Source organism: Plectropomus leopardus, chromosome 9 (genome assembly GCF_026936395.1).
Source record: "Plectropomus leopardus strain MGB_pleo_1.0 chromosome 9, ASM2693639v1, whole genome shotgun sequence".
Lineage (NCBI taxonomy): Eukaryota > Metazoa > Chordata > Actinopteri > Perciformes > Serranidae > Plectropomus > Plectropomus leopardus.
The window spans coordinates 12831018-12845672 of NC_142184.1; positions in this window are offsets into that span (position 1 = coordinate 12831018).

Here is a 14655-nt window from a genome sequence, read left to right on the forward strand (position 1 = left end):
CTGATCTTAAAAAAATGCAGACGATCTTAAGCAAGTACTGGCTTATTTCATATCAAAATATATCATGCCATTTTATATTGTTGAAACGCCCGACTTTTTTAGATTGTTAGATTGCTTTTCATGTTCACTAAAAATAGATGTGTGTCCTTTCTGTAATGCAATAGATATCTTTGTTTCTTAAAAAAGTGTAAGGTAGAGTCATTGGTGCCGTCATTGGTGCCATTTCACATTTAAAGCACATTTCAATTTTTATCGAGATATAATTGTGAATCCCAATAATTCTGGCCAAGACAATCATGATATGAAATTTTCATCCAATGCCTAGTATGGTCACAGTGTATATTTCTATCTTCCCTGAGGAAGCTCTGTTGACACAGTCAGACAGGTCATCTGTCTATCCATACCATTTCCTCATATTCTCCATCAGCGAGTTTCATTTCCTCTATGATGGCCGCAGGATGTGAGGGACAGAGGAGGGGATGCGGGAAGGAGGGAATGGCCCAAGTCTGATTGGATATCTATCTAATGGCTGCTTTAGTGGACTGCCGGACCGCCTCTGGACCCAGACATAGCACACACATAGAGTGAAATAGAGCTGGCAGTGGCAGTCTGTGTTTCGAGTCCTCTCCGAGTAATGCATTTATTCTCTGAATGATCCAAAGTGTGCCGCTCTGTGTAATAAGAATAAACAAATAGCCATACCGCATTGGCTTTATTGTCTTACATCAACGTTGATTTATTCACAGCCGCGGTGGGCTATTGTATGCAGATTGCCTGATGCCCCTTCAGTGAACTCCTCATCTAATCCTTTCGGAGAGTAACTGCACTGTAGGGGGGTGGTGGGCTCTCAAGAGAAACGAGAATGGGTTCAAACAGTCAAGAGAACCACAAAACCATGCAGGGAAACAATCCTGAAAGTTAACACTGGCCTTTCCACCGGTCACATCAACAGAGGATATTCGATTCATACAGAGCTTTCGAGAGAAAACGCAGCGGCAGGTAGGATGAGTGTTATGATATGATGAGAGTCATTTCAAAGAGGCATAAAGACGTCTAAAAGCTGAGATTGGAAGCGATAATGTTTCCCCCGCGGGTCAGCGAGACCACACCCCGGAGAGAACAGCTGCAGCTGACCACATTATGGCTGGCGAGGGACAGAGATAAAGGAGTGAAGCTCTGGGCCCATAGTACTGCCTGAAATCAGATTTAGATTCCATTCTTACATCCAAATCATATTATGCTCCACAGCTATTCACAGAGTAGCTATCTATCACTCACATACACACGCACTGTCAACACGATCCGACCATCTGTCAGTACTTACCTACACAGAGCTTCAAGATTCGGCCCTGATGGAGCGACTGCATTAGCTGTTACTTTGACATCCTCTCTGCTGTGTGCGTGTTTTTGTGTAGAAAACAGATACCGGACTCTTGTCCTGCAGATTGTTGCATCAGTGCGTTCAACTATATTTACAAGCATGAACAGCTCTTTTTTTTCTTTTGTTAAATCAATCTTAGCTATGAAATATTTTCATCAGAAATCAGCAATCTGCATCTGGACAATTTATTTCTCATTAAATGCTTGCCAAAAGGTGGACTGACATGTTTGATTTATGAGATTTTAGTGCAACAATAAATGCTTTGCCTTCATGACTAAAATCTAAAATATTAATCTTAAAATACAGTATTGGGAATTGGAAAAGTACAGGCAGGCTGAGAAAACCCCCGACAAGAAAAAAATCTTATTGTTTGCTGGGTGTGAAATGTCTTACATTCAAATCCCCTTTGTACTCTCACTCGGTTCCAAATCTTCCATTTTCTTAATTTTCACACAAGATAAAGTCTCAAGAGTTTACACTCTCCCGTATGGGGGACTTAACTAATTGAGTCTCTATCTTCCTTTGGCTTGTTTTATGTTACTACTGAGCTCTTTTAACTAAATTTCATGATGGTTTGTGTAATCACTGCAGCCTCCAGGACTGGAAGTTTCCAAGTTTGGAGTTTTAACGCTGTTTTGTCCAAAAGATATCTTTTCCAAATCTCTATTCTGCACAAACGAGACAATCTGTAGTTAACTGATCCTCTTTACTTCACCCCCCTCTCTCTCGCTCTCTTTCGCTCTGAGTGCTAAAGATGTACAGATCAAACCCATGTTCTACCCACTGTGTTTATGACTGTAAAAGGTCAGCTGTCTATTGGTGCACTGTGTAACCGCATAATCAAGGAGGAGGATGATGCCTGTAAAATGAGACATCATTTGGCTCACTGAATTATGTGCATTTTTGCAACGGGTGAAGTTGACCTGACTGCAGTGTTTGTTCTTGTTTTAAAAAATATGTTTCTAATTTATTGCAAAGTTTTCCCAGCTCCAGAGGAAACATAATGATATAAGCATTAGATACAGTTACAAGCTACACAATGCAGCAGTAATTAAGTTTCAAAGTACAAATCAGTTATTGCCTCTTGAGACTCCACTCCAGGGAGAAACTGACTATATATTTCATGTCTGTATTGCTTTACAACTATAAAACAATCACCAGGAGAACAAGAGCTTTTACAAAGTGGAAGGATGACAAATAAGTAAGGTTAAAAAAAAAGACAAAATACTTGCCTGAGAATATTGCCCATCAAAACTATTAATATTGGCAGTAGGGCTGGTCGATATGGAGAAAATCAGATATTACGTTATTTTTTGCCAAATACTGCAATATCAATATTGCAACAATATTGTAGGGTTGACTATTGAAGTTTTCACAGCTAATGTAGATATAGTGACTAAGTGGGTAAAGGCAAATAATCAAACAGCTAGAACAGTCTGGTAAGTTCTGAAAATTATATCACTACTTTAATGCAGACTGCAACCAGCTGAAACTTTTCCTGTGCCAAGCGTGAACTCCCGATTAGGACAGAGTCAGTATTTATTATTCAGGAGGTTTTATCGGGAGCTGAATTATCCACAGAGGTCTTTTCCTCTCACAAACAAAAGGACCAGATGACAGAAAACGCTGAATCAGTTTCAGATTAAATAATAATATAATAGGTTTTTAAAATCGTAAAAAAAAAATTCAACACTGTTCAGCTATTTCCTAGCTACAGTGTCCAAAGCGAAAATGTGAGAATCCCTATTTAGAGCCAGTGCTTGGTTTGTTCGTTCTGGGCTACTGTAGAAACATGGGCGTGCAACATGTCAGATGTTATCATATTATATTCTTTACATGTAGCGACAGCGTCAGTTCAGATAAGACACACCGGCTTTCCATTCATGAATCCAGGTAGGATGACGCATACTTGTCTCTCCATTCTTCAATTAATGTCCCATTTTGGCTGTCAACTTTCCTTTTTAGACTTTTGGAGAGTGACATTTACAGGTTTAATGTTTAGCTAATTTCACTCTGCACACAAACTAATATTGTACCTTCTGCACACAAACAATTTTAAAAATTTGCTACACTGTACGTGAGGAGTGGAGTCATCAATACCAAGAAATAATTCTGGAGTTAAACTATATTAAATAATTATTAGAAAAAGTTAGGCTCTGCTACATGATCAGTCGTTTTGGTTTGTGTGTAAAAAAAAAAAAGAAAAAAAACAGCCATTTTCAAAATTAAAATGATAGGCCATGCTTATTAATCACATTATCAAAAGGGGAAATAAAACCAAGCTCATTAAGAGCATTTCATGACTCAATTCTGTATATGAAATTTCTGATTTAATTTCATAATGGGTCTATCCATGTCCTCTGTTATTTCTTGGGTTATTTTCGTGTCCTATAAGGCGGTCTGTTGAAAATTTCACATGCTTTTTCATTTTTTTTTCTTTTTTTAATCAATCAATTTCTTAAATTAGCCTTTGATTATGTTCTGGCCCGCCATCTAATCGTTTAGAAAAAAACTTAACTTGCCTATCCCTGTCCTACACACTGGAACTCTAACGCTTTTTCACTGAAAGCTGCCTGCTGTTGCTGGAAATGATGCAAATGAAGGCGAGAATTAATTTGATCCACTGAAAACATAAAAATAGTAATTACTGCAGCATAAAGTGTAATTTTCTTCAGACGGCTATTGTGTTATGCTTTAAAAAGTAACACTTTATTTCAAAAAAACTTAAAGTTGACCTACAACCTTAATGAGAGTATTTAAAGCTTTCTTTTCTTTCCTTTTTTTCTTATTCTTTCAGATAACACCGAAATTTCCAACCTCGCAGTGCACTTGTCTTTAAAAATCCCTCTCCAGGTCAGTTCTGTATAGTCACTTTAAGGCAATTAACCTGTACAATAATTCTTTTACAGCCACTTAACTTTTACCGTATGAATGCCAAAACTTTATAAATGGCCATTATTGCCTAAGTCCTCATTCTTGAACTCACTCTGCTTGATTAGTCTAAGGGAAATGTGGCAGCAAGTGTTCTCTCTCCACTTCACACGGTTGCAAGAGGCTGGACCAACAATGAAACCTTGCAGAAAGACTGCGAGGTCAAGGCTTGAGGTCCATGTACTTCTACAGTGATCACATCCTAATTATTAAAAGTGAAACAGCATTAGGCTTTCACTTAGAGTAACATTAAAGACCTTCTTTCTCTTAAAAGAAAGTGGTCTGACAAAGTCCAAGCGGCCAAGCGGCTACCAGCAGACTGCGGCTGTAATTGATGGACACTTGGCATGCTCTGTGCGCCCGGCGATTTGTAGAATCCATAAAAAGAGATGTTGAGGTAATTATGTTTGTCATGATATATTGAAAGCCGGAATCGGCGAGCTAATCAGAATGGCTGACAGCTGTAGCATGCAGATGCTATCAGACCTCTTGTCCATGGCGATAAAATGAAAGCGGGTCATTTTAACAGGTAACAGCTGTTCATAGCTAATTTGTTCAATTATGCGCAGAGGATGCAGGCGGAGGTTGTTTCTCGCCCCAGAGGGACCTCGTCTCTCCTGTCCCTTCGCTTTCAGAATGAGCTGAGTAATGAAAATCCATATCCAACGTATAAAGCATGGTGGAAATACAGAAAAACACCAACAGGAACATTCTGTGATGATACTGGGTGTTTCTTGTGGCACAATTGTTTCACAGAGGACAAAGTCAATGCTAATTACTGCCAGCAGAATACTTTGAGTCATCAATGGACTCTTTAATGACAGTGGTATTCCTTACAGATGATGCACTGTGACCAGGCCTGTGCAGCATCATGTGACATGTTCAAGAAACCACTGGATAACCGTGCCTGCCTCACTGAGTGGAGTAATGTCATCCAATACACAAGAAAAATGCATTATGGGATGATGGTGATCACTCAGAATTGTAATGTTATTGTTAGCGATGAGAGGTTGTCTCGCTCTGGATTGATTTAATGCCATGAAGTTTCCTCTACAGCATAGGCTTACCCTGACCTTTTAGAGAAAAATGTGATTTGGGAACCAGCCTCCTACATGGCTGCCAAGTCACTGTGCAATTGCCACTCCAGCAATTACAAGCCAGTAAAACCTCTCCAACCAGTCAATCATCTGTGGAAATAACCAGCTGTTTCCATCCTAGCATGCACCCCCCCCCAAAAAAGTCCCAAACCGTTATTTTTGTGAAAAGAAAATTATAGGACAGTGCTTTTGATTTGTTGAAATGTGTCGCAGATAATTTAGCGCTTTAAACATTGTAAATATACCATTAACTAGAGCTAAAGCATCAACCATTAGTTGATCAACAGAAAATTAACTGGCAACTATTTGTAATTGTTAAGGCAAAAAAGCCAAACATTTGATGATTTCATGCTTTTTCTCTTTGACATACATAATATCAAACTGAATAACTTATGATTTTTGAACTGTCAGTTGGATAAAATATACCATGACATCCCACTTGGGTTCCAGGATGTTACACAGGGCATTTTTCAATATTGTATTGACAAAACAATTAATCAAGCAAATAATGGGCAGATTAGTCAATAACTACAACAACCACCTCGCAGCTGTATGCCTCAGCCAACCAGTCAAGTTGCACTTTAAACGTATGTCAGATTCATTCTTTACTGTCTTCAATAGAGGAACTTTGCTTTCGCAGTCAATACACAAACGAACACTATAAAACAAGCAACACTCATAAAAAGAGTAAAAAAAAAACAAGCACAACAGAAGTCTGTTACATTGTGCTTGGGTTTTTCAAAGCTATCTGTCCAGGCTAGTCAAGGCTGAAGTAGAGGTCAACCAAAAGTGGATTTTTAAAGGTTGATATACAGTATCTATAGTTTAGAGCAGGAAAAAGCTGATAGCAGCCAAGAAGTGTGTTTTTTTGGTGAAACATAGATAGATGCCCCACATACATCTTCAACCCAGGACCACAGAAGATCTCTACAATCAGCAGTTTCAAGGTGGACACCCAAGATGTCACCAATTCAGTATCTGACGACATGTATACCTTCTGTTATGGCGTTGAGTAATGGCCAGAAAAGCATTTTTGTAGAACATTATGATGTCACTGTTAAGTTGACCATCACTGACCATTTGGTTGTAAAATGTCATCACCTCATCATTTTCACATTTGTGTAAAATTTTAGCCCATGAAATGTTTTAATTATGGCCAAAAACATGTTTTGTGAGGTCGCTTGACTTTGACCTTTAATCTTCAACCACCAAACTCTTATTAGGTCACTCTTGTGTCCAAGTGGACGGATGTGCCCAATTTGAGGAAATTCTTCCAGGCCTTCTTGTGATATTAAATTTACCTTAATGTGATTGACTGAAAGACTGAAAGATGGGAAGACGGACGGACAGAAGGATGGACAATCCAAAAACACAATGCCACCATCCAGACTTTTGCGAGGACATAATGAAAATAATTGTTAGCTGCAGCCTAATTGGAGCTGATAATTATGGTCTTTTATTACACCTTTATCTTCTCTGTTTTCCAAGATCACTGTGAGATTGCAGGAAAACTTAAAAATAAATTTGCTTCCTACAAGCACATTGTGTTCTCCTCCACACACACACACACGCACACACAGCTGCCGGGTGGAAAGTAGCAAACTGTGCAAGTATTTAAAAGCTTGAATGTCTCTCATTATAATCCTAAACCAAACCTTTCAGATCTCACAGCTACGAAATGTCAAGACAGACTTTTTTTTTCCGACTGATTTATTAACTTGGAAATCAAACTGGCATTTCTGATTCAGTGAGATAATATATAATCTTGACATCTATCTGTTCATTTTCTATGCTTCAACGTCCAAATTCAATTTTAGATATTCTCAGACTTTGTTCTTTTTGTCAGACAGTTTTTTAGTATGCATAAGCAGTACATTTTCCTGTTGTACTGAGCTATTGCTGCTCTGTCTTTACTATGCATTCAGTCAAATTTAGTACATCAATGTACAAAACTTATTAGCTGCAAGGCTACAAATGAACTAGAACTCATTGATTTTGATTACATTTTATATCCATGCATCTTCTTAAGATCCTTTGCAAGTTAAGCCCCATTGTGACAACTCCTGATAGAAAACATCCTGTCTCCGTCCTTTTATTGATTTATAATGTTAGCAATACTGAGAGGAACAGTGTTTCCCACCACAAACACTAAGATTAGACCAGAAAACATGAAGTATTAGGGAAAAGACCGTCATTTATCATTAAAAGTTTTGCATTTAATTAAGAATAGTTTTTAACTCTGATGAGCTGGCTTCAGTTAAACTGTCATGCAACTTAAATGTTTCTACTGTAAACTTTCTGATTTTGATTACAGTATCAGTCACGCTCCTAATCTTCAAAAGTCTTTCCAGCTCACGGCGCTCGGTTTCAAAATGTCAAAGGTGCATCTGAGAGGACATTTCGCAATTTGGGGCCCAGTTGGATGCTGCTGTATCAAACCAGAAACAGAAAGAAACGTTACAGTATTATAGCTTAGGAAGCCTGCTACTGTATCCTCACCTGGTCAAAAGTTTAACTACACTGTAAAATCAGAAAACTTAAGTAAACCAAGTTTACTGTGTGCTATATATCTGTATTCTGTTTGCAACCTAGTCAGTCATATTTGTATATTCTAAACATGTAAACAAAATAGTGTATATAGCTACATTTCTGATCGACACATTTACATTGAGATTACTTCTGGAATTTTTTTTGTTTAAAACCTAATGTTTTAGTTGACAAAAAAACATTTCTCTCTTACAGCTGGAGCACTATCAACACCTGCAGTCAGGGCTCAACTAGCACCATCTTACTGAAAGATGGGAGAAGAGGTCAAAATACAAATCGGCTGACAGATGTAAGGCCAAAACCTCAGGTATGCCTCCTGAAATCCTCTGACACAGAAAAGGAAAACAAGCACTGGTACTGGACATAAAAAAAACAATTAAACTCACGTTTAGTTTCTGCTAAACAGGTATGCATTTTTTTTAACTCTGGATTGTTGCTGCTGTGGACATTTACTCATCTGTCCTGGTCATTACAGCTAAGTTGACAACTAGCACTTTTAACAGTGGTAAACCACATTTAATGGAGGACTTGTCTTTGTTGTATTATTTTGGATAATGTTTAGTAAAAACACTGCTCCGCATAGCACAGCAAGGAAAGTAATGAAAACATTATCGCCATTAAACTGTTGATGATGATGATACAGCCTGATGACAAAAGCCTTGCTGATACATACCAATAACTGGTCTGTGTTGTTGGTATTTATTCACTGAAATAAGTGCTGGGTGGGAACATGAAAAACACTGGTTCTTTCAAATGAATACATAATGGTAATCAGCTGGCTGTAAGGATGTTGGTCTAATATTGGGTTTGTCAGTCTGTGCACCACTTTGGTCCAATCTGAAATATCTCATCAATTATGTGGCATTAATTTCTGCAATGGTAGTCATGGTCCCCAGAGGATGTTAGTGACTTTGTGGATGCCCAGACTTTTCTTGAAAAATGAAATCAATGCTATTGTGCCAAAAACTGTAGTTTTTTGAATGGCCACTTGAGGCTGACTCCAAACGCAAGTCAGTACCTCAAACAATTTTTATGGCTTAAAGTTACATATACCATGTAGGGACGAGCCACCTGAGCAACTGGCTGTCTGCTAGTTGTCACTTCAGTCAAAATCTGGTCACTTCTGGCTCCAAAAAGCCAAGATGGCAACACCAAAAATGATGAATACAAGGCTTCAACATGGCAATCCACTAACTAATGGGTGATTTCAGTGTGATTGGGTCCATTATAATGGTTGTGACGCATTACTGTAATTCCACTACTCCTGGCAATAACTACGAATGTAACAAATTACTTTTTCAAATTAATAAATGCATTACAATTACTACAATTGACTTGCTACATCTGCTTTTGTCATGGTCAAAGAAGACAGCCTTTTTTCCCCAGATTTTTTTTCCCGGTTATGATCAAAGCCATAGGTCAGCAGCTCTAACTCTGTCTTGTGTGTTTTTGAGAGAGAGACAGAGAGAAACAAAGAGAAGGTGGAGGGTGGACTATTGCACACAATGTTTCTGTAAGTTATTAAGAGCTTACTTGGAATGATGCTTTGTCACTTTTTGACCCCTTTGAACCTGTGATATTTTTCAAGTAAGCTAATCTAGCACAAGCACAAACCTGGTCGACCCACACATCACTCGAACTTACAAGGCCACATTAAATGACGTGAATCACTTAATCAGCATCAGACTGTCAGTGCACACAGTGGTCAACAGTTCAGTAAATTGAGCTTACTATCCTGGAAATATGGACATTATTTTTCCTTTTTCTGGATCAAGGACCAAATATAGGACTGTAGTGGTGAGTTGTAGTCTATGTGCAGAATTTGAATTTCTGATGGCTTACAAAGGATAAACCTCAGTGTGTATATGTTTTTTTTAAATAACTTTTATAACTTTTATTTCATTAGGCCCATCATGCTAAGAAATTACTGTCAAGTGTCTGTCATTTTTCTTTTCAAAAAAGTATTAAAAACTAACCTGTGATGTTTGATTTGAAGGCCTGTCAAGGTGACAGCAAAAAGGCATATCAAAATATATCTATTGTGTTTATTGTTCTAGTACATAAGTGACAATAGGTACAATCAAAGATAAAATTTGACAGTTGTCTTCTCCCACACTGTGCCACAGCAAAACTAAAATAATACAGCATTGTGTGTATTAATTAGAGAACTGAAGTAGATATTGAAATCGCAAAAGTTAAATTCACCACTATTTATTCTATATGCAGTGCAGTGATTGGTAAGTAATTAAATTACTTTTGCAAGAAGTAATTTTCATTTGCTTGCACAACACTCCTTATGTGATAGTTTCAAGCATTCAATAAAGCATGATGTCAATTTTGATATTTATGGTCCCATTTAGAGTAACACAGACAATAAAGCAGTGTATGCTTTTGGGACGTTGTGATTTAAAAATGGCAAATGGTTTTTAGGCTGCAGAGGTTTCTTACGCTGCAATACTGCTGCAATATTGCTGCATTATCGCAAGTGGCAACTGAAAGTAAGTGGTTTGGGTTTGGAGATGGACTCTTGGGCAGAGAGTTTGTTTCTGATAAAATAGGTTAGAATAGAACAGGGGTAGGAGTAGACAAGCATTTTGCTTCTTCCTACTCCTATTCAGGCAATGTTCGAAGTATATTCAATGAAAAGCAATGCTGAGTTGCATTCCTGGGGGGCCAGTGCAGCCTCACAGAGCCACCAGCATGGCTGTAGACTCTTATAGGGACGTTTCACCTTAGAATCAAAAATACATATTTTCCTCTTAGCTGTATTGTTATTTATCAATCTAGATTGTTTTGGTGCACCACAAGTCAAGTGCCATCTTGTTCCATCATATTTAAGAGAGGGCAGACATTTTTACGGCTGATATCTTTAACACTACAACTCCCACCATAAAAAAACACAGAACAATCTAGATTGATAAGTAGCCCAACTGGTACTAGAAAAATTATGGGGTTTTTTATTATGGGGTGAAATGTCCCTTTTGTCTGTTCTTATGGCTTGAAGTGGTCGTGATGGGATGGGAAAAGGTTATGTCAGGTACTAAACACAAATTACTGTTTAGCCTGGATGTTGCCTGGATACCACTGTCAATCAAATCTGATGTATATTACTGATGAAGTCAATCAGAACAGATTTTGTTATTTTTATCATTTATTGCTTTATATTTAATTTCAAATACTTGATGTTAAGAAGAATTATTGAAACCAAGTTTAATTTCATTGACATTAATAATAATCAATGGCCCAAGAGTTTCACTTTCGGCTGTGCTGCCCTTTGCATCATCATTTATTCCTGTAAGCCCTGACATAAATATGTATATTTTAACTTGGGCTGTCAGTGTTGAACTAATAGCAAACATTTTTTACTTGACAAACTATTTTTTTACTTGACTAACAATTTTCACTTTATTCATTGTCACAAACAATAATCTATGTTTCAAAGTGCATGCTTCTCAAAAAACATATAAAACTAATTCCTAATCACCAGAGTGCTTTATTTAAACCACACGCAAGACTATGCAAGTGGTATCAGGGCTCAATGAAGTTTCCTTTTACCACATTTTGGCGGGTGTATACTGCACTTCTAGAATACATCAAAATGTGGGAAATTTATTCACTCATCTTCATAGCTGTCACTCAAAGACATTATCCTGTGAGCAGCCAGCAGCCTCTTATTATGCAAAATCAAACAAGACAGTGGAATTGAGTTTGGTGTCCCAGAGTAACATAAGCAAATATAGCCTGACAACTCATACTGGAGAAGACTTAGAAGTCTGCCTATGCCTGGATATCAAGACAACGAAGACAACGGTTTGGGCAACTACAGGAATGAGATACCTTGTCTGCAGAGGGAACAGAACAAACAACTTTCTAAGCCTCAAATCCAGCAAATCTGGAGGAATACGAGGAAGTGCTTTGGTGTGTGATCCTTAACGGATATGTCCATCTGTGTATGTGTGGGTGTTTGTGTGTGTGTGTTTTGTGTGTAAGATCCTCCGAAAAAATATCCTAAAGCAAATGCAAAACATAAAACCATATAGCAGCTTGTTTCCTTGGCAACAAAGTAACATCATTATGTATTTCAAAATAAAGTACCGTTTTAATTAATATAACTCTGTTATTTTCTAACATGGTGATAAGAATATATGCAATATATAGACCCAGGTCATACAAGCCACATGACAGACAACACATGTTCATTCAGACATGACTATGTTTGGTTTTAAGGTGGTGCGACAGTGCACTCCTGTGGAGCCGCTCTGCACTGCTGCTCTGATACAAACACTAAAACCTGCTTTCTTTACTGACCAGAGACCTGCCTGTTGTAGTGATGAATCACAGGCAATTCTTTCAGACTGTGAACAGAACAAAACAATGAGATTCTGACATCTCCTTGAAAGGCCATTTACAAAAACAACTTGGACAGCTGTTCAGGGGTGGAAGAAGCACTCTGAAATATTACTTAAGTTAAACTACCAATACCAAAGCATAGAAATACTCTGTTACAAGTAAGGAAGATAATATAGGGGAACCACAGCAGTGTGAAACATCTCGAAGAGATATTTTATTCCATCTGCTGTCATCTTACTAAAGAAAGCTTTTATCAGGTTTTAGTGATTGCCGCTGTTTTGTACGTCTAAGTTATGTATTAACCATTAGTGTTTTAAAATTCATTTTAGCATCTAGCATCTACTTAAGGCATGTATTAATAGTTAATATTTTGGCACTTAAACCTTAACCTATGGCAGAAAAAGTTAAAGTGTTTGTCTGTGAAGCCAGTGGTGGAAGAAGTACTCATGCCCTTAAGTATATATATATATATATATATATATATATATATATATATATATATATATATATATATAATTGGATTCATATATTGATGAATTAATTGCAACTGATAAGGTGAAGCTAATTTTAATTAATTTACATACTGCTGGGTATGCCTTAACCACTCATAAGTTATAAGTGGATTTATGATTTGCATTAACAACATAAATTTACAAATTTAAGTATTAACTGAAGCAGTCAAACAAACTTTGTGAAGTAAAAAAATGTAATATTTACCATCAAAATGTTGTGTACTTAGTTACTTTCCATTATTGTGTGAAGCCAAAGCAAAATTTTCATGTGAGTGGACAATAAAGATTTCAGTTTCATTATATTCTTTTGTGCTGCATTTAAAAATTTAAAGTACAATGAGTAAAAGTACTCTCTACATGGAATGGTGTAGAATTGTTGATGCATTAATAAGTACATTAATGCTGCTGCTGGTAAAGGTTGGGCTAATTTTTAGCTTGAAAATTGCCCCAAGGGATCAATAAAGTCTTAAAATAATATGACATCCCAATATATTTTTTGATTTGATTTGTGAATCTGCAAAATAACTAAAGACATCAAATAAATGTAGTGGAGTGAAAAGGTACTGGAGTAGAAGTATAAAGTAGCATAAAATGTAAATATTCAAGTAAGGTGTAAGTTCCTAAACTCTATAGCCTACTTATGTATATTACCTGAATTAATTTACTTATTTACTTTCCACCACTGCTGGAGGAAAAGGGTAGTAGCATATTTGACTTAAGTACAAGTATTATTATTTCAAAGACATTTTACACAAGGACAAGTAAAATGAACAAATGCACTTAGATACAGGCACAAAATACATATGTTAAATGTACCATATGTAAATGTCACAGCCTTATATTCTTCAAAAGAATACAGAGTAAAGAAAAAATTATACTAATGTTTAATCAGAAGACACATTCATGCTAGAAAACAAACTGCACAAACATCTCGAGGTGCAGACTTACACAAACATACCAGAGCCATAATGTCCAAATCAATGTGCTGTTTTATAGACTGCATTTTGCAACCAGTGCACACAATGGACTTGCAATGATACAATCACCACCCTCAATGTAGCCTCACAACAACTAACCACAGAGGAAACTCAAAAACTCAAACAACAATGACCAACAATAGGAGCACTGAGCCTGCAACAAGCATTTTTAAGCGACATAAATTATGTCACATGACACACTGACTCAACAGCACAATAAAGCATCACCAAAGCAGAGGACACACAGAGATATATAGAAGCACCACGATGGGTGCAGCCATAAACAAACGCATATCAAAGAAAACAAAAAACAAAGCTGCACAGTTTTTGCACAACCATGACAGAGTGTGTTATTACTCACCGGTCTGATGCGCGAGCTGGGGGTCTGGTGCAACAAAAGATCTCCTTAGTCTGCTTCAGTTTCAGCTTTTCAGCTCTGTCTTCCTCAAGGAATATTATTATCAATGCACTAATGATATTTTTTTTTTTAAAAAAAGTAATGTTTATTCTTATAAACAGCAGAGAGCCCTCACGAGCCTCACGGAAGGTAAACATTTGTCAGCGTGTCAGTCAGTGCGCACGTGTTGGTCACGTGATTCCTGGGTGGAGTGATAAATTAACTTTTTTTGCCATCAAGAATTTGGTCTAAGTATCATCGGATAATCCGTAATTTTTGTCATGTGACTTTTATTTTTACTTTGTAAGAGAGGGCACTTGAGTAAAACTAAACTGACCGATTTTTAGGGCGAATATGGTAAAACTTTGAACCGACAACATATCTCCATGAAACTTCCCCTAATTTACTTATAAAAAGACACTTATTTTTGTATCCTTTTTTAAAATGTTGTGTTTAAATATTC